The sequence below is a fragment of the Anolis sagrei genome, chromosome 1 (genome assembly GCF_037176765.1).
Source record: "Anolis sagrei isolate rAnoSag1 chromosome 1, rAnoSag1.mat, whole genome shotgun sequence".
Taxonomy (NCBI): Eukaryota; Metazoa; Chordata; class Lepidosauria; order Squamata; family Dactyloidae; genus Anolis; species Anolis sagrei.
The window spans coordinates 260338385-260360873 of NC_090021.1; the positions used below are offsets into that span (position 1 = coordinate 260338385).

At 35.3% G+C, this 22489-nt stretch overlaps 1 protein-coding gene across 1 annotated transcript in view; it reads right to left on the reverse strand.

Moving 5' to 3' along the window:
- METTL15 (methyltransferase 15, mitochondrial 12S rRNA N4-cytidine) overlaps positions 1–22489 on the reverse strand; it is a 103265-nt gene that overhangs the window by 73797 nt on the left and 6979 nt on the right. The gene's annotated exons all lie outside the window — the stretch shown is intronic.

A 22489-nucleotide genomic window follows, 5' to 3' on the forward strand; every position in this document is an offset into this window, starting at 1 on the left:
GAAAGTATTCTGACTTCTGACAACTGAAGTTACAGTTCAAGCCAAAGCACTCAAATTTTCTCAAGACTGTTGTAAATAATCCCACCATATTTCTGTTACTTATTGAAAAGGCAAGAACAACCTGACACTTCTACTCTAAAACTAGCTGGTTGAAAGAATAGCTCATGTGCCCAATTCCTTATGGAAAATGTGTTAAAGGGCAGTAAAATCTGACCTAACATTTTGAAAAGATAGAAGAAAAGTCAGATGAGAAGACTTCCTTACACTAATAGTCATTCTGAGCAACAGCATAGCTGAGAAGATGGTAACTAAACCTGTAAGATAAAATTTAAGTATAAATAATTGAAAATGTGTTACAGAGATATATAGCTCAGGAGTCAAAACGTCATCTCAAACTCTCTTCCAATTAACAGATCTATCCCTCTTTTAGTGTTTTTCCAATGTACTATAGGAACTTATTCTTCAAAATATTTTAGAGGGAATGCTGTGAAAGACCTCAACAAGCAAATGTTCATTTATTAACATGACACAACATGCAGACTTATTTCAGGAGAGCAAATGTTTTTGAAGACTGCCTTAATTTAAATTATTATTTTTTTTGCTATTATTTGCAGGGGGCAGGTGTTTTTTGCTATCCAACACATAGGTATTAACAAAGATACTTGCACTAATTTTAACAATAAATAACAATAAAAACATAGTGCCAGCTACAATATGACTTATAATGCATTACTCATCAGGAATTGTGCTTTCTTGAGTCGTCGTTTAAACATATAGATCCTGTGCCAATGCAGGATCTCTTTGAGTGTTCTAGAAATCAAGCAAAGACATCCCATAGAATGAGAGTAGGCAACTGCATTGCACTGGCTCCTATGAGACCTTGAATAGCAAGACCCTCATGCCAAGGTCTACAACCCTACCAGTGTCCCCAAACACCCTTTAGGAAACATGTTTACGAAATATTCTGGCCCTGTTATTGGGGGGGAGGATCTTTGCACACAACTAAGCAATGTGGTGGACAAATAAGGAACAACACATTTCATGGGGATTGGCTTGTTATTTATTGAATATGTAAATTAACTTCCGCATCGTTGTAACTTCTATCTGACTGGAAAGCGTACCTGAAGGACAGTCTACTACACTACGTTGCTTCTTTTTCAACTGAGCATTAAAAGTCTCCAATAAGACAACATGAACTTCATTCAAAATAAGGGTTCTTTTACCACAAAACATTCTGTCCTCCTAGCCCAATGTATACTGTTAAAACTTTTTTTCTCCTATGTTTGTTCCCTCACCTTGTTTTTGGTAGACTCCTTATGTTAAGTGTATGAATGCTGTAAACATGTAATGTACTATTACCACCTGGAACACAAGCTAAAAATGTTCAATGATAAAAAAAAGGATTAAAAAAAGAAATTCAAGTAGCAGATCATCCAAAACAACTTCAATCTCCCTTTTTTTTCTATCTCGACAATACTTATTTATTCCACAATTTTTATTCATTTGCCTCATCAGGTTTTAGAAGCATGGGCGCAGATTTAAAATGAGATAACCATGTCACTGGAGCTAAACAAAGCTCCAACTGCTAACATACTTAGGATATTTTTCAGTAATTAGAAATGCAATGCTTCTAAGCATCTCCGAGAAGAGAGGATTTAATGACCTCTGATATGCTGTAATTTGATATGCTCATATTCTCATCTGGGATGCAGGTACAATACACTAATACATAATTAAAGAGCATGCAGTTATTGTGATTTATATTTATGTGAGGTCAGTTTTACAAAAAGAAGGGAAATTAAAATAAGATTAAATTCTTACTGCAGTTCAGTTTCTCACCATAGAAGCTCAAATCTTCAACAATATATTTCTCCCATAACTACTTGCAAAGTATCTACTGAAAATATTAAAATTCTACTGACAATGAAATGAAACATGAGAGGATGCTAAATACAACAGAGCATGAATGCACACCATATATGTAAACATCTCTCTCTCTCTCTCTCTCTCTATATATATATATATACACACACACAAGCATATACATACACACATATACATATTTATTTATTTATTAATGACATTTATATGCCTCCCTCCTCACCCCGAAAGGGACTCAGAGCGGCTTACAAGATATATGTACTTACAATATATTATGTTATTAGCATAGTACAATATCAGTATGAAATATTACTATATTGTACTATACCATTATATTGTAATATTACATGTAATATAAATATATAATTATATTAGTAGTATTATATTGCATTACATTATAATATTACAAATATTATATGTATATACAATATATTATATTATATTATATTATTAACATATATACACACATACAGTCAAATCTACTGCATTGAAAGGAATGTTCCCATACAAACACAGGCTTTTAATAAAATACATGACATCAGAAAAGGAGAATGATGTCTTTCTCCACATCTCAGCCAATAGGGATTAAGTAGTCTCCAGTAAAAGTAAATGGTGAATTCTCAGCATTAGTTTAAAAGCCATTTTGACTGCTTTTCAATTTATCATCTACTCTTCCAATAAATGCTTATAAAAACACAATCTTGGATAAAGTAGTGTTATTTCAAATTCGAGTAGTCTATGTTGTAATAATAATCACAAATATATTCTCAGCTTCCTTTCGTAAGGAAGGTTATAATGCATATTTTGCTCAGGCAAAGAAAGACATTCCCACCTCTTCTGCCTCCTAAGACCTACAGAACAGAATGCATCTTACCTAGTCTTTCCCTTTTTGACAGCAGCCAGTTTATGAGGTAATCTCGATCTGTGATATCATATTGCAGACTGATGAGATCACTTTGCTTGCCTTTGTTATGACTTGCTTGCTAAGATTAAAAAAAGTGTACATCTGTCCCTAACTTACTTAAACAAATTAAACGCGAAATTATTACATCTTAAACACTAATATGTACTAACAGCTATATTCTCTACACTAAATGTGTTTATGAGAAGCAGTGTAGCTACAAAATACATACTGACAGTAAGGAGGAAAATCCTCAGTAAAGTTTAAAGATTTATTTGTTTAATGAGCACCATTACAAAGGTTTATACTTTCACACACACACACAAAATCATATTTATAAGAAAGTGTCCAATGCCCTGGAATACCAAATTAAAAATGAAAAATTTAAATAAGAGAATTTAATTTATATGCATCAGAATTAGATATAAATTGCCATATTTGCTCAAGTCTAATGCCTACATTTTTGGCTGAATTGCATTGCCAAAATTGAAGTGTGCATGAGATTTGATAGTGCATTAGAATCGCACACATAAACCCATCTGGATTAAAAGGAAAGGAGGAACCTGATCCCGACACCAGACCGGGGGGCCTAGTGTGAAAAGCTGTTCCCAGTGGTGGCAGTAGCCTCAAGGAGGAGAAGTGCCCAGCTGGTCCCCAGTTGGTCCTGCTGCTTAGCAGCAGATCCTGCCTGCCGGGTGGCCCTCTGAGTCTCTCACTCACACCCCTAGGCTCAGTCCCATGTGGTTCCTAACTGGCCTCATTCAGGAGGCTTTCAAACTCTACCTGTCGGTTCTGAAAGCATTGTGAATTAGGCCAGTTAGAAATCATGTAAAGCCTGTGGGTTCACCAGCCTTGGCCTGATGAAGGGATATGGCTTCCCAAATGGCCTCATTCATGCTGCCTACATTGTTGGGCGCATTACATTTGAGGGAAAATTGATTTTTTGTAATCTGCACCTTCAAAATTGAGGTGTGTATTACATTTGATGGTGCATTATACTCGAGTAAATATGGTAATACAATTTACTTTTTTGTCCATGTCTCTAGTGGTTTGAATAAAATCCATTCAACCAGTCATTCATTCAAAACTTTAAGCTTTCATCACTGTAATCAATTCAGATTTAACTATGCTTAAAGGAAATTCATTTAAAGGAAGAAAAACCTCTCTAAAGTATGAAAGTTGGGCCAAAAGAAAAGAAATAATCTGTATCTTGTCAAAAGCCAGTTTGAAATGAGGCTAGATAACCTGTATCATACAAGACTGACTAAAGTTGAAAGGCATCTTGATTACCTTGTTCCAAAAAAGGATGAATTAGTAATATATTACAACAGAGATCTAACTGCAACTGTTCCAGTGTGCTTTCCTTGAATAAAGAAAATAATGCCCAATCTGACCAATATCCTTCTATATGTCCTCTGAAGCACTTTATCTATCCATTGGATTGATCTACCTACATCTCTCTAAAAACCCCATATTCAGACATACCCTACTCTGTACATGCCCAGTGTTTTAAAATTTTAATCTACTACATTTGGCCCTGCCATAGCATCTTAAATCTCTTGTGTGTTATTGCTTATATGTTTAGTTATATTTTTATATTGTTTTATTTGCTTGTTTGCTTTATTGATGTATTGTTGTATTTGTATTTGATGGGCTTGGCCTCATGTAAGCTGCCCCGAGTCCCTTTGGGGCGATGGTGGTGGGGTATAAATAAAGTATTATTATTATTATTATTATTATTATTATTATTATTACTACTACTACTACTACTACCACTACTACTCCCTGGACAACCAGCCAAAGTTAAGGATCAAGAAGACAAATTGTCTTCTTCACTCATTCTAGGAGTTTGTTGTCCACATCAGTAATACTCAGCAACTGAAACTAACCCAGTGTATTCCTGCTGAGTTGAAATATCTAAAATCTCAGGGAACAGAATGCTCCTTACCAAGTAAAAGTATTACCTGTGTTTACTTGTGGTGGCACATGCTATGTATTTAAGAACTGCCCTTCAATGACAAGAAGCAAAAAAAAAATTCAGGTAGAAGACATATTTGGGACCTTCAGGTAAGAATCCAATGGGAAAATTCCAAATCAATGCAACTTTATTATTATAGATTTTATTTTGTGTTGTTATTTAAGGAAGCAGCAGATCTGGCCACAATGAGCAAAATCTAAATCGATTAAAAAGCATATTAACATTTTCTTTAGAAGCAAATTCTCCATGTTAATCTTTTTAGCTAAAATTGAGATAAAAGATTACTATAGTCTGACTTGGAGAATTTGGTAATTGCTTGGAATTTCTATGTTAAGAAATTCACACTTCAGTGTGAATAAAACCAAAGCCTAGATTTCTATTACATTTTACAAGCCATTTCAAAGTGTCACCAACACAAACACCACTGTCTACTTTAAACTTCAGAAGAGGAACATGCCAAGTGCAAGTTCCCAGTTATTCAGTGAGATATTCTCAAATCTTGGATTCAATTTTGTAGTTGCTACTCATCATCTTAGGGCTAATGTGCTGCTGGAAATGACTCATTAGCTTTATTATTCATTACAGCATAATACAAAAAACAAACACCAGTTCTTCAAGAGCAGGAATTGAACAAATTGCATATGAAAAACACAACAAAAGCTCTGCTCAGGATTAGAAATAATGCAGTTTGCATTTTGTCTCATCAAGTCATAAGAAAAGTGTATTACTTACTGATAGCAGAACCCATTTGGATGCTAAACAGACTACAGATCCATCTACACTGGCTGCTTATTCCAAGGTCATGCTGGTGCAGAAATGTTCCTCAAAACAGCCATACACTCCAATACTAACCTGCAATGGAGTGGAATCCAAAAGGCCCAAATGGACCAAGACCACTGGACAATCACCTTATCATCCCTCTTGCCATTGCCTCTTCCAGCTGGCTGCAGAGCTCTGAGGTCCTAGCTATATTGGATAATTACCCCCCCCCCCCCTTTCTACATGGTCATGCAGACATCTCTGCTGATGTCAGCATGGAGCACCAGCAATAGCCAGAAGCTCTTGCCAGAAGCTCAGTATCGGGCTCAGTCTTGCTGTCCACACTATTCCAAAGCTTTGTGATAGCATGGACTTTTGTAAAACTGCTTGAGAGCTAATAGGATACCACAAAAACTACCCACATGATTCAAATGAAATATTGAACCTGTTACTAAAACAATGTTAAGTGACAGCAAGAGTGCTAGAAAAGCAATATGTAGGTTACAGTGATGCTTTTATTTCCTAATTGTGTTTAAAGATATTAGGACTTTTCTAGAACATGATAAAATTGCTATCAAACTGCAAACTCCACGAACCCTAGAGTGCATAGCCATGGGAACTACGGTCACTCAGATCTGTTAGGCCACACATTACCAATTTATGCTATACTATATGGATCAGTGTTCTTTTAAGGGAATCATTCCAATAAATCCTTGATAAAACAATCAAACAAATTTAATGAGGAACATTTTCCTATGACGTCATAACATTTATAAATTCTTGAACTTTACAATATATAATATAGCTTACTATCACTTATCAAAAAATCCTCCAAAAAGCCGCCAATTGCTCATTTATGCCTTTGGGCAAAGGGGGCAAGTTTAGTGCCCAATGAGATTTTTCTCAAGTAGCCCTGATGGTAGAAAGAGAAGTGGAGAGAGGTGAGGAGGATTCCACTTATATGTGACCCTTGTAAAAGGCAGATGGCACCACTGATTCCATGCTCGGCTTCTGTCCAGCCAAGGGAAGCATGCTAGTTTGCTGGAAACAGTGACATTTATGAAGCAACAGAGAATACAGAGTGAGGGTTCCCTTAAGTACAACAAACAAAAAGGTCCCTAAGGTCAACCATACAACATATAGGAATAACAATGGAATTAAGCACCAGTTGTACAGTGTTCAGTTCTCTAAATCCAAATTATTTATCTGTGTGGTGACAACAACCAATTCTACAACAATATGTACAGAAATTGCAAATAACAAAATAGGGTTTGTGTAACTTCTCACAAGTCTGTTACTCCAGAGGTTCTTGATTAAAGTTTGTCCATGAAAAACAGAGTTAATCAGTCCAATTCTTTCAAAATCATAGTTTGTTCTGCACAGTTTGTTAGTCCTTTTTTCAAACAGTCTTATTCCAAGTCACAGTTCATAAAACCACTTTCAAACAGTCTTATTCCAAGTCACAGTTCATAAAACCACAACCGGTTTCGACTTGGGTAGTCTTCTTCAGGTGGTGATATAGTTTTTTCTAATGTATACAGTTCTTCAAGTAAGATGATAATGAATGCAATTCTTCAACTTAAGATGAAAAGATGGGAACCTAAAGGGAACACTCAATGGAATAAGACTGTTTGAAAGTGGTTTTATGAACTGTGACTTGGAATAAGACTGTTTGAAAAAAGGACTAACAAACTGTGCAGAACAAACTATGATTTTGAAAGAATTGGACTGATTAACTCTGTTTTTCATGGACAAACTTTAATCAAGAACCTCTGGAGTAAGAGACTTGTGAGAAGTTACACAAACCCTATTTTGTTATTTGCAATTTCTGTACATATTGTTGTAGAATTGGTTGTTGTCACCACACAGATAAATAATTTGGATTTAGAGAACTGAACACTGTACAACTGGTGCTTAATTCCATTGTTATTCCTATATGATTTATGAAGCAACCTCAGTGACTGTATCAAACCCACGGAGAATGAAAAAAAAAAACCCTCATAGGTTGAGGATGGGAAGAAACAGGGGGAATTTTTCCCTCCCTTCCTATCTGCTTAGCAAAAGGGCAGATAATTTCATAGCTGGGGAGACATCTGGGATATCAGATTTTTCTTTACCGTGGTCCTCTAAAGTCCTCCTCCCTTGTCCCCACTTTGGTCTTTTTCACTGGGTCTCTAATGCCAATTATAGAAATCAAAGTTAGTTTATTTACATTAGAACTTTCACAGCAGTTATAGTCCATTTGCAAGATGGATTAACAACCTATGTTTTTCCTAACACAAAATTTAAAAGTGTGTTACATGCTTCCAATTAGTCTTTCAAATACATTTTCTTAAACTTCAAATTAGCGAGTAAAAGTCTGAGCTTGGCATTATAAACTAATGAGCAAAAGCACCTTGAAGAGCATGTTAGTCATCACTTGCTTTAGTCATCTTGAGGACAAAAAGAAATAGCCTATAACTTTATATAATCATCTACAAATCTATTTATCAAAAGCATATTTAGGTTATGCAATATATTTTTTAGTATCAGGTGTGACATTGTGGGTGGCCTCCTATATTCTTCAGAACAAAAGAATTTAATATCAAATCTTCCAGTTACAAGAATTTTAACAATTAGTTAAGAATGAACAAAATTTGTTTATCCAATAAGTATAAACCAATTTCGTTAAGTGGACTCAATTCAACTTTCATAGCATTTGATAAAAACAAGTGGCAGGGTAAATCGAGTTATCAGTGCAAGTAAAAGCTTTCTGATCCAAAATTGTAGTTTTTCTTTTTAAATGAAGAAATTTGTAGGATGTTGTAAGAATATGGCTTACCTTAATAGTGCTCTATGTGAATTTACGAAATTCAGCTAAAAATCATTTGGCAAATTATGTAAACTAAGTTATTTCCAAACATAAACCCATGTGTAAAAATGTTGAAATTTACCCATATCTTTAGCAGATTAAAACTCATTCGAGCAGATGAAAATTTTCATCTGTGTAATTAGGACTAAAGAAAAAAATCAAAAGTACTTCACCCAAATTGCATTATGTTTCTATTATTTCATAACTGTTTTATTCATGCCTAGCCATAAAAAATATACACATTGCCACTCAAGTTGCTGGATAATGAATTTGCAAAGTACCTAGAATGCCTTGGATTAAACTACCTAGGAACCAGCAAAGCCATATTACTCCTGATATGGGGTTTGCAAGAAGTGCAGTGAACTAACATGGCACTATAACATCAAGCAAGTAGGAAATGGGCAATAGTTTAAAAAAACAAAACAATTCTTGATCCAGCTGCCAAACAAAAATATGCACCACTACATCTCCATGTCCTTCTCAATGTGGCACAATTGGTCATAAGAAAATTAATTCTAAGATAGAATTAAAATGGTTTTCCTGATCAGTTGCTTGGTTTCAACTGGAAGTTACTGTTAAATTATGTATATTGTTTACACAATTCATTGTGACAAATTAACTTTTCTTAATATCTAACAGGATACATAATGCAAACATGGGATACTTTATTAGATACCACATTCAACACAGAGAGAAAGAAACACTAAGGGATGTTGTAGCAAAGCCTTCAGCAACAATTGGTTAAAACGCCATTGTGTCATCAGAAATTCATAGGCTTGGAAAAAAACTGTCAACAAGAATATTTGTAGTCCTTATTCTTTGTCAAAAATAAAAGCTCAACAACCCCAGAAGACATGTGTACTTCTACATTCAACATAATAACAGAAAAAGTGATGATATTTCCCCAGATTGTCCCATTATATTATCATCTTAGAAACAAACAAAGATATAGTGGAATAACATGGTATTTTAAATGCAAAATCAAATATCTCTCTAAATCAAAACTGTCAGCTCAACAAGGGCACTTTCAGCTGCTATAAACAATGAAAACATTTAGTACACAGAAATATGAAGGGCCAATTTTATTCTCAATTGCATTCATAACAGTAGGATTTAATTATAACCAAACAATGCAAACATAACCTTTCACTGTATTCAGCACTGAATATCTATTGTCCAATGTCACAATCCTAAATGTTCAAAACCTTTTCTCTGTGATACACCAATGACATTTTCCAGGCATCTTGGGGGGGGGGGAGAGAAGAGAAAGATTTACTACTATTTCTTTAATGCAGATATTCAGTGTCCAAGCCTAGCCAATGTAATTCATAGTCTGCATAATTACCCTATACTATCACTTGGTTTGCAGCTAGGTTTTCACCATGGTTTAGGCATTAACATGTTCTCAGTAGGTATGTGTGATCACTTGTTGTTACTCTTGTTGTTACTATAACAAGAGTAACAACATTTTGTTATTTTTTTGTTATAGTAATTGCGCATAATTACTATATTTAGGGACATTTCAGGGGCTCCTTCCTCCCTCATTTTTACAGCTATTGGGATGAAACTTGCTACACATTTACCACTGTTTCACTTATGCATGGATATTTGGGGAATTTTCCAAGATTTTATAAACAACATTTTAAAAAACTATAAGAACCATCTCCTTGAATTTTCTATAGAATGACACAAGATAACAGGGGATCATTCTTCCCCAACTTTCAGAAATATTCATACATCTACTGATTTTAGGAAAAAAATTTAAAGTTTTGACAAAAATGTTTTTTTTATTTAAAGCCACAACAGCAAACTCATCAAATGTCTCTCACATATTAACCAATCCTACATTTTCATAGAATCTTAAGAGTTAGAGGGGACCCCCAAGGGCCATTTGTTCCAACTCCCTTCTTCCAGGCAGTAGGGCACCATCAAAACTCTCCTAACAGGTGGTCATCAAGTCTCTTAATTAATATGCTTCCCTTGTTGAGTTGGAAGGGACCCCTATGGGCCATCCATTTAGGGATTTCTCCCCAGCCCAGGACAGAAATTTATTTACTAGAACTATCAGTCAGTCCTCTTTACAGATTCAACAATTTATTGGAACTTTCGCTCACTGCTGCTACGGAGGGAGAAATTTATCCCCTTTCCTGATTGGGGCTTTCTTCTGTGAGCAAAATTCTGGAAAATGTAGTTTAAGGCAGGGCCTTTTGCATTCTCTGCCATTGGGCTCCTTGCCTTCCCAAACTACATTGCCCGGAGTTCTGTGTTCTTTCCCAGCGAACTCTGATCCCTGCTTTCCCTCTCCTAATGATGAGAGGCCATTCATTCATAGAGGAAAAAGAGCCTTTTTGGCTTGACTTTGCTTCTTTGCACTGGAAATAAAACTGGCTTTGGGAGGCTTCAGAGATTTACAAAATGCAAACAAAAATATTGGGTGAAATTCGATTCTTAAGTTTTTAGCACGGGCCATGTCCACATGTTGGATATTGCCTCATAAGTATGAATTTAACAAATTTGATATGACTTACAAGGACTAACAAAAAAAATGCATACCTCTAGTAGCCAAGTTTAAAGAAAACATACTGAGGCCCCTTCTATACTGTCCTTATATGCCAGGATTTGATCCCAGGTTATCTGCTTTGAACTGAATTATATGAGTCTCCACTGCCATATAATCTGGGATAAACAGATAATCTGGGATCAGCCCGGAAAATTTAAACTTGAGTGAATGGTAAAGTATGTTATACTTATTTTGTACGAGTTGCCATCTGCATACAGATCTAGACATGTTTCATTATTTCTGAATGTATATTTTCTGATTATATATAAGATTGTGTCATATAATTAATAAAAAATAAAGGAAAAAAAGATAATCTGGGATCATATCCTGTGATACAAGGACTGTGTAGACAGAGCCTGAGGAGACTCAAATTGTGATTTGAAATATATTGTTAATATATATGTTTTTGTGAAAAAACTATAAAGAATAAAATCAACAGGTCAAAGGAATAAACATGAGTGTTAACGTTTACCAGCTACTTGTTTTAAGTTTCCTGTGGGCAGCTTGTATTTATAGGCTGCTGCAAAGAAAGTGTTATGGTCTTAATGGTTTAGCTTAATCCTGCCCACTAATATTTTAGACAGAAAATTGTAAAAGTTCACGTTTTGTTAGGTCATTTAGAAATATTCTAATTGGCTCCAATGCCTATCATTAAAGGCCACTGAGCTGGCAAATAGTGGAGTAACTATAGGTCATTGATCAGAAGAACATGAAATAATGAGTAAAAATAATTCAGTGGTAAAGTGTGATCTGGTAATTGGTGTGGACCCAGCAGTTAGAGAAGGCCCTAGGAAAAAGCAGAAAACAAGATTAAATCATCAAAAACAGAAACTGTAAGAGCCAGCAAGAAGAGAAAGGTGTGAGAAGCAGTTCTTTGGGAAAATGTCTAGCAAGAGTACCATTAGAAGGCATCTGCCCTCAGGATGTGCTCAACTGTGGACACATTCTTAGCTGTGTCCTGATCCACTAATACTGAACCAGAAGGAAGGCTATGGGGAATGTGAAATTAATTTCCAGAGAAAGAACACCAGTCTAAAGAACACCAGTCTAAAGAACACCAGTCTAAAGAATTAATTGTAAGTGAAAACTGAGTAATTGTGATCAATCTCATATCCTTTCAGTGAGACCAGGAGCAGGAGGAATCAAGTCTTATTCTATGTGTAATTCTAAGATAGTTAACTATCAATAAAAGTAAGTTTTATTGAGGAAATTGAACTGAAAGATTTTTTTAAACTATCTTACAGAACACATTTAACATGAAGTATCTTTTGAAATGTATTAATAGCATATAAACTTATAGTAACCACCAGACCATGGAAGCAAAAGACCACGCAATCACCAGACCATACAAGCTCAAAATGTGGTGCTGGAGAAGATTACAATGGAAATCGTAGTCAAATAAATGAATCCAAGTGTAAATTAAGCCTAAAGACCAAGAACACTAAACTGAGATGGCCATATTTCAGACATATCATGAAAAGGTATGACTCATTAGAAATTACAGTAATGCTTTGTAAGATACTATTTTCCCACATTGCAGTAAGCAAAAAGAAAAAGAAAACGACACTGTACATGGATAGACTCAATAAGCAAAGCCACAGCTCCGAGTCCGTAAGAACCTAAACAGATCTCTTGATAACAGGGTACCTCGGTCATAGGGTGACTTTAGGTTGAAGTCACTTTCACAACAATTAACAATGACAACATACATTATCATTAAATATTTTAAAATTAATATTTTTTTAATATTTTCCTCCCCCAACGTCTACACTATAATGTTGGCAATATAATAGGGAGAAATTTACCATGATGGCAGAAAAACTTATGAGATAAGGAATTAAGTTTGTAATATATTTGCAAGAAATTGTATTATTTAGTAGCCAGATCCTCTATAATTTGGGGCCATTTCCCACAAGATGTAAGGAAACTTCATTCACATTTTTTTTAAAAAAAAAACTGGAAACATTTAAGTGGATATATTGGTTTAATTTTATAAGTTATCACTCTTCCACCTAAACCATAGAACCATTTTTAAAAGCTACTCAGTAGCAGCTTGAGGTAACCTGAACAGACACTTCAAAACATTGGCCAATTAAGTGGTTATCACACATAGGTTTCACTGAGAAACAAGGGCTTCCAGAGAATTTTAATCAATAACATTAGTCAGCTGTTTAAGGCAAAACATTTCTACATTTGTACTGACAGTGGCCCTGATCTAGCTGGGTTGTTCTGCTCACAATGTGGCTTCTAACAGTAGGACTGAATGGGATATTTCTCCTCCCTATATGATGAGGGTGGGTAATTACGGAGGCATGGCAGGAAATTTTGACTACCACACGCTTCCGTGCAGTGGACATGACTAGAAAGAACAATATTATCACTTCCAGATTCACTGCTGGCAGGGTTTCCAGCACACAAGATAATAAATCCAGAGGCAGAACCCAACCCCCACACCCCAAATGAGGGTTTGAGGCTTTGGGGAGGCTCCAGCCACACTTTCTGACCTTGTTTTTTTAGCCATTTATGCACTCTTAAACAGGTTTTTGAGCATTATGTAGAGCTGCAGAGAAGGTAGCGGGGGGAAAAGAAAGTGCATATGAAAATCCACAATACTGGATTTTTGACAAAGGAATTATCTAAAAGTAGTGTTAAAGTATAATGAGACAGGGGCTCAGGTTAAGTATTATACTTTTGTTCTGAACCTTTTGTCTCATCCTTTTAATATTTTGTGATAGAAGGTAACTGAATCATCAAGTGTTTACAAAAATGAGGCAGTGGGAAAGTTTAAATGCAAATTAAATAGCAAGGCCCTAATGAGTTTAGTAATCTTTCACACTTTTCTCTAACGTAAGAAATACCATAGAGTGTAAAACCTATGGCTATGTAATTGAAAATATTAGAAAGCTATACAAATCCAAATATTAACTGGAATGGGAACTCTTCGAATCCCATATACTACAGAGAAATTATTTATTCTTTAGTAATAATAAAGTCATGCTCCTGCAGCAGCCTTTATCACTACATTCTATGGAGGGGGAAAGACACATTGTACATTTCTGATAATTGAAATTTAATAGAAAGGTTTTGGAAAGAAGGTCAGTGAACCTGCTTTCTTTTTGATCTTTCATCCTTGTGGGTGCTTGAATATTTCTTTAGCAAGAAAAGTTTTGCTGGATGAGTCAGCACACTGAGTCATAGGCAGCTTGAAGCCTGTAGTGCTATAGACTAATTGGTAACAGTCTCAAATTTAATTAAAGCACAGTTGTCAGCTCAAATTACTGATTGACAATTCCACAGAAGTATTTTGTTTTTTAGGCAACTTTGTTTTAATTGTTCTCTTATATTAAGGGTGTTTTGTTTTGTTTTTAATCCAAACCCCATTTAGCAAGGAAAAACTGTGCTTTTCTACATATTTCTCCCCAATTATTTCTTAACAGTCGTCAGTAGTACAAATACAATTCCAACCCCCTTGCAGATCTTGTTCTAGTAGATCCTCCCTTTCCCCCTCTAATAATCTGCAGTTAATAATATAATCTTCTATCTTAAGCAATGCTGCCTTTGAAACTATCTAATTTAAACATTATTAGATGCATTTTAACGCTCCAAACATAAGAGAAACATAAAATAGTGTCATGTTTTGGCAAGAAAACATACTATGATGCTGCCTTCATAAAGCCATAACAACCTAAAGTGAGTCCTGCTGCATTAGCATCTTGTTCCTGCAGTGGAAAATAAAATGACAATGGGAAGTCCAAAGACACATGAAGGCAAAAGTGCCTTTCAGCTAGAAATATTCAGTGTTATACTATCTTTGATCCTGAAACTTACATATATAGTTGGTCCTCCACATTTATGGGATTTTATGTCATGGATTTTATTATTCATAAGCTTAGCCAGCTCAACCACATTTCCTGCTCTCAATTTCTTGTCCTTCCAACAGAACCAATCACATTTTAGGCCCACTTCCAGCTCATCAAGCCCCTTACTCTGCCCTTCTTCCTCCCCTCAGTCCCCTCTCTTTCCAACAGCACCAGTCAGATTTTAAAACATTTTTTCAACCCATCAACCCAGTCATCTCACTCGATCCTTCCAAAAAGGGTTATTGGGTTGAAAAGGGGTTTAAAATCCAACTAGCGTTGCTGGAAGGACATGAAATTGACAGGAAGGAGTGTGGCAAGGTGACCAATGGCCTAGAAAGTGATTTAAATTTGGAATGGTGTACAGGTGGAATGCTGGGAAAGGGAGTGATAACTGGTACTGCTGACAAGGAGCCTGAACCATGCAGGTTGGAGGAGGAACTTATGATATTGGTGCTTTTTCTACTTTTTTGAGGGTCCTGCACCCTTAGCCCTCACCAATGGAGAGAAACAACTGTTTTCATAATGATTTTGGATTTGCCTAACCCACATTGAAGCAAATAAGTAGTCATCTTGAGATAGCTAATTCTGTAAATTGACTGTAGATGGGTTAAAAAGGAATTTCCTTTGAACTCTCTTGGCAATTTCACTCCAGGATCTAAAGTTCTTTATCATGAGAAATGGAGAAAAACATATTTCTATCTAGCTCCTCCACATAATCCATAATTTTATAAATCTGTAGCATGCTCGCCTCACATTTTTCTAAACTGACATTTCTAAACATTGTGCTACTACCTTTTTATTGTTATGAATGTCATTAAGTCATTGTAGTATAGATTTCAAGGTTCATTTAAGGGTACAACATTTTAAAAGGAATTGGGTGAATTGGAAATTATTAAGGTAGTAAATTATTTCCTATATAAGAAAAGCTTGTGGTATATTACAATAACACTAAGAGCAATGGAAGATACTAATGCAAGATAACTTATGCAAAAATATTTATACAAACAGGAGTTATTAAGCTTTCAATAACAGATGTTTAAGCAAATATTCAAATGGGGCAACTAAATAATCTCCTTTTAAGATTACTGATGAAACTACCATGACATGCTAGGTTTAGTGAAAGTCAAGAGCAATCTTATGTATAAATATTTAGCCCACAACCCAGAATTATTACTTTATCAATAACTTTGGTTTATATATTTTAAATCGTGTTATTTTATTAAATTATACTAGACTTTCTCAACCTAGTGCTTTCCAGATGTTTTCTCCCTGAATGCCTGTCCTCCTGCTCACTATTTAGGCCCACTTCCATCTCATCAAGCCCCTTACTCTGCCCTTCTTCCTCCCCTCAGTCCCCTCTCTTTCCATGGTGAATGGTGAAGAAAGCTGGCACTAGGTGGCTATTCAATATAGCAAATTGGATTTATAGTTCAAGCTTGTCTGTGTATTTGTGGATGGAAATAGAATAGATTAAATAGAGAAGCTAAGTAACTACTGCCCTACAACATATATCAAGTGTACTGACATCTTCTTGTGCTAAAAATCTTATCCTTCTTCTCGTCTAATTGCAATTCCCTCCTCACTCCGTTCTGCAGAATCCCAAAAGCCAGGGCAGTTCTGGAGGCAACAGGAGGGGGAACATTCCACCAAAAAAGTTGGCCACATTGTTAAATGGACACTTTGTGATACAAAACAGCACTGTGTAAACCAATACATGTTGAGCATCTAATATCCAGAATTTTGAAATTTCAAATACTCCAAAATCCAAAATAGTTTATGTGGGAACAGAGTACAGTGACACCTTTGCTTTCTGATGGTTCAATGTACAAAAAATGTTTCCTGGAAAGAATAATTAAAAATATATAATTGTCTTCAGGCTATGTGTATATAAATGAATTTTGCGCTCTGACTTGAACCCCATCTCCAAAATATCTCCTTATGTAAACGCACATACGGGTATTTCAAAATCCAAAAACAAACAAAGTCTTGAAATACGAAATATTTCTGGTCCCAAGTACTTTTAATAAGGGATAACAGATCTGTATTTTAAACTATGTTGCTTTTGTCTCATTTGTTTCTAAAGCAAATAAGTGTTCAATGCAAAAAGTGAAGAGACACGCTCTGCTTGTAGCTAGTGTCATCTCCTCAGTAATTTGATGTGGGTTCATACCTCAGCACAGACAAGTACTCTTTGTGCATACAGGAATTACCATATTTCACCACATGATAGTTGCACTTTTTTCCCCTTCAAAAAAGGGGAATGCGGCTATATTGCAGTGAAAAAATTGAGCCTTCTGAGCCTCCTTCAATAGGCATCTGAGGAAAGCTAGTGGCAGAATATTTCATCCCCCCCTTGACACACAATTATTGACTTTCTGGAACAAAACAAAAGAAAAACAGGAAAGGTAAACAGCAAAAAGGGAAATATTCATAAATTCCATTCCATTAACAAATATATTGTTTTTATCAGCTTTCAATATAATTTGAGAAAGCTAGAGTTGTGAAGTTCTTCAAGTGCTGGAGTATGACTCCGTTAGTACCCCCAGAGCTATATAACTGTGCTTACATACCTTTGGCTTAAAGACAGTACTGCAGGTGAAATCCATAAAACTACCGCTAGTCTTCAAGGTGCCTCTAGATTTCCCCTCTCATTTATCTTTTTATATGTACCACCAGCAATAACATTGATGATGATTATGATGATGGCTGCAATTTTACTCCTGAATTCATCAGTTAGCTGATGCAATTGGGGAGTGTGTAGTTAATAAAGTAATATCATAACAGATTAGAGATTACATACGCCATACCAGAAGCAGAAAAGGAAGGTATAGACATCTGAACACAATGTAGAAAATGTAAACATTTGCATACAACATACTAGTAGTTAACAGAAGAAATGCACTTTTGGCAATACCAAAAATGTCAAAAATGGTTACCGCAAAGCATGTAATGCATGATAATGCTGTTTTTACATGAATATTGATTTTCTTGAGCATTTCTCCTTCCTTATATACCTATTATTTGAATAATTTCACAGGAAATGTTTTGTCATGCATTACTAGGATGAAATGCTCAACATAGTAAGTCAGCAGCCTGCAGAGGCAGAGAAAATTTCAGTTTTATTGTGTTAATTTTATTCCCTGTTGTTTAAATTTCATGACAACATAAAATATATATTTAGGTTTCAGAAGCAGCAAGCATGACTAATAAATAACAGAGGTAGCTTTCATCCGAAAGAGAAACTAAGAGCAACAACTTCGGTTAAAATGTTCTATTAAATGTTCCTGCTCACATCTTTTACTTTAAAGGAATTGCAACAAGTATAAACAGATTGCTATTACAACATATTACAGTAGCTATAAAATATAACAGTAAATATAAGCACTCATAAATAGAATCATTACCCAAGTTAATGCTTCAACTAGATGAAGAATAAGAAGGAAACTATGCAGGAGTCACAAAGGAAATTGATCACACACCAAAACAGGACTTGTTAACCACAGGCAATGGTAACACAAAGGGAGAAAACAGAGAAGAAGCTAAGATTGGAGAAAAAAATGTCTCAGATGAAGAAATGAAACAGTTGAGTATATGACTGCAAGGCCAACAGTTTGTTCAATCACAAACATATTCTTCAAGCAACTAAAGAGGCAACTATATACATGGAATCACCTAATAGTGAATGTAAACATCACATAGACTACATAACTGGAAGAAGGTAAAGTTTAATTCTCTTTACTCAAAACGATCAGGACTAGATTGAGGCTTAGACTATTTTCTGCTAATATAAAAAATAGAGTAAAGATAAAGAACATTAAAGTAACCACCATGCCAAAATACAACCTGAAGAACATCCCTGTAGAATTTAAAGGTTATGTTAAAAAAAATTGCATTATTACACCTACCGGTAATTGAGCAGAAGCTAGGAACATTGTGAAGAATGTCAAAAAGAAAGAACACCCCCAATATACAACAGATAAGAACAGACAAAAAACAGAAACAGAGACACAACTGTTCAGTACCTTCACCACAAGGACAGCTACTACAATGATCAATGTAGAGAAACAGAAATGCAAACAAAAAGACATTTTTCTGCAAAATCTGAGAAATTAAAGGGAAATTTAAACCAGGAGTAGGGATATTCTATGAATAGGAGGGAAACTATGTGATGAAGTAGAAATAAAAAGACAATAGAAACAATATAACAAGGAACTACATAACAGGACTGAAAAGATGACAGACTGATTCAATAAAGAAGGGTATGAAAAGGCACAAGTCTTTCTATTTGCACTGATTTACCATTTTCAAAAAAGTTCATTTATGAACCAAAAGTTCTTCTCATGACAAAGAATATTTGGGAATGATCTATATTCCTAATCCAAAATTATCATGTCTTTACATTACCACTGCAGACTAAATATTATTATGTATTCTAGCATATTTATCCAATAAGGACAACCGAAGTGGCAGTTGATAAAACATGCATAATTAATGTGTACAAATTTGAATGATCTAACAACTTTGAACTGATCTAACAATCAGTGTCTCAAAGTTATTAGATATTTTCTTTTGACCAGTTCTGAAAAGTGCAAAGACTAACGGTGCAATGCAGAAGGAAAGTGTATACAACGTCATTTACAAGCTGAGTCACCCAAAATACTGCATCTTTTTATTATAATGTAGTGCCTGAAATATTATCATTTGTTATGTGATATATTGTGATAGCAACAAGCTAGCTCAGTACCATAGGAAAATGAGAACGGTGCATACACAGCATGCCTCTCAGCAAGCAGACTAAGTGTCTTGCTGTTCTGGACCTTAGAAGAACCTGCGATCTCTATTTCAACAGAAAGGAACACAAGAAGAGAGGTGGAGAAAACTACTTTGAAGATGACAGGAAGAAACCATGATTTGTGTGTGAGAACCAGCCTTTTGAGTATAAAGAGTATAGAGCTAAATAGAAGTCTTCCCTGAAATAATAGTTGACTGATATAAAAGACTGATATAAAAAATGTGAGCAAATTACTTAAAGCAAGGCTCACCACTTATCTATTAGCGCCATGGTTAATTACAGATGTGATAAAAAGCCTGGCCAATTGGGTAGTGGAAACTGTCTTCTCTGAAAGTCGATTGTGTTCCAATCTCTCTCAAAGAAGCAAATATAAGACAGCTAGGACATTCACTCAACTTCATTATCCTAATGCTCAGTTCCTAAACTCCCTTTTTAAAGGTAAGGTCTCAGACCAAGAAGTAATAGCACAATTTTAGGTTTTCTTAGATTAAATAAACTACATGAATCCATTTCAGTTTGGATTCACACTTGGCTATAAGACAGAAACAGCTGTGGTCACCTTGTTGTATGACAAACATCAGGAATTGGGCAGGAGATTGTATCCCTATTGGTTCTTCTGGAATTCACAATGGCTTTTGATAGCATTGAAAACTAGATTTCCTTTCTGGAATGGGACTTCGGAACTCTTATCTACAATGATTCCAGTCTTCCTGAAGGGGCACACTCAGAATATGGCCAGGAGACTTCCTGGTCACAAATATTCTTTTCTGAATATTCCATGAAATTGCCTCCTTTTGGCAACACAAGCATGGAAAATTTAGGGTCATAAAACATTTATAAAATGTATATTGATTGTACAGGAATTTGGCATTCTAAATCCAAAAATGAACTAATTTGCTCCAACACATTCAGTTTTTTCTCAATGAGCTTCCTTGTGTTTTAAGATGTGACAAAATGAATTAGTACTGAAATGAGTAATGAAATGTGTGAAAATGTGTGGGGGACACCAAATGATACATTTAAAAACAGGTACAATATAGGTTTTTCTTTTTCATCACAGGCCTATATAACCAGTGGAAATGAATAGCTTCTGTCACTTAATTTTGTATAAGAAAAAAACAGACACAGCGCCAGATATAGCTTGGACCTCAGGAAGACTAGATTCTGTTCACATTGATGCTAGAGGTGAAATAAATAATGGCTAAGTGTCCTCAGTATCTCATTGCATAGTCTATACATCTTAAGACCAAAATTTCCAGTCTTTTTTTTTTCACCTCCACCACTCCTACACTTCATCATTTATTTGCAGTTCTCCTTCACTTATTTATCTGTCCATTTATGCATCTGTTATAATGGAAAAAGAAGATCTGCAGCAATTTAACTACAGGATCATCTCAATGACTGAAAATGAGCAAAAGAATTGAATTTAGGAATAATATATTAGAATGATCTGGGCTCTACAACTAACAGTGACATACTTATAAAAAGAGCTTAATAAAAAGTTTCAGAACCTATGGGCTCACCAGTACAAAAACTTTGATGGAACAAAATGCACTAAAATAAGCAAGTTTTAGAGGATATAAATTTCTGTGGATTTGCTGCAACTGGCACTTTGCTGAAAAGAAAATGAACTAAAGAGGAGGTGACTCATTCACACAATGTACTTCAGAGAATACATTACAAAACAGATGTGGGGAGGGTTATAAAGAAATGGATGGATACTTGAAGAGTTTGCATCAAAAAAACATTGTTTGCAGCCAGTGACAGTTTTCCCACAGGTAAGAGCTAAGGACGAGGAGAGAGCTAATGTCTATTTCAAAGACAAATAATCTCACATCATCTGAAATGTATTTCTCAACAGGATCTCCTTTGGTCAAAAAGGCAAAAAAACCCTCTTGCCCAAATGCCATTTTGAAACTGTAAAGGCCTTACAGGTCCTATCACATAGCACTTTCCACGTTTGAAAAAGACAGTGCTGAATTATATTGAAAGAAATTAACCCATGGATTGAATTTGGAAGTTAGAACTTGGAAGTTCCATCTTTATCATAAAGATAGAATCATATTATTCTATGTTTTAAAAAGTCTTCAGTGAACAACTGTAACAGCCAAGTAAAGTATGATGTTAAGAATTTGTGAAATATTTTTCCAGACATTCAAAGTTGACAAGCAACTCAAGAATCATACTTTGGAAAATACCATACTACCCATCTCCCAAGCCAACAAAACCCATTTTAAGCCAAAAATGGGATATGAATCCAATAAAGCAAATAAGGAAGAAGATGGAAAAACAGTCATATATCAAACTGAAAGGGTAGGAATGCTTTCCCAGTGGTAGCCATCATTTGAAAAAAGTGTCACTAAAATATCTCAAACCATTCAAAAGTTATGAAAATAACTGACAGTAAAATATGTAATCAGCACTCGTGACTCACTGTACTGGTGAGAACATGCAAGTCAATGGTGCTGAGTAGATGACAGAAAGCATATGGCATTTCCTGCTATCACATATAGTCAAAAATGTCCTTCATAGCTGCTCTGAACTCTAATGTTCTGAAAACCTAAAACTAGAATTGAGCCCTTCTGTTGTCTGTCATGGGACTGCTTCTGCCCTTGCCTGGAGAAATAGCTATGGTGGCACCCAGAGACGGCACTGGTATCTTGCCCTCTACACTGACTGGCCCTCAATTTATCCACAGGCCCCCCAAAAAACTAACCTAATACAGGAAATCGACTTCTACATGAGTCTATAAAGTAAACTTTTGTGAGTCAATACAGTAAACTGGCTGGATGATTTTAAGTGATGTATTTTAGTAAAGATAAGCCAGAAGAGAAACGTGAAATTTTATCTAACCCCAAAATTAGAGGTCTATATTCTATGTAGTTCAATGGGAAAATTATGGAAATA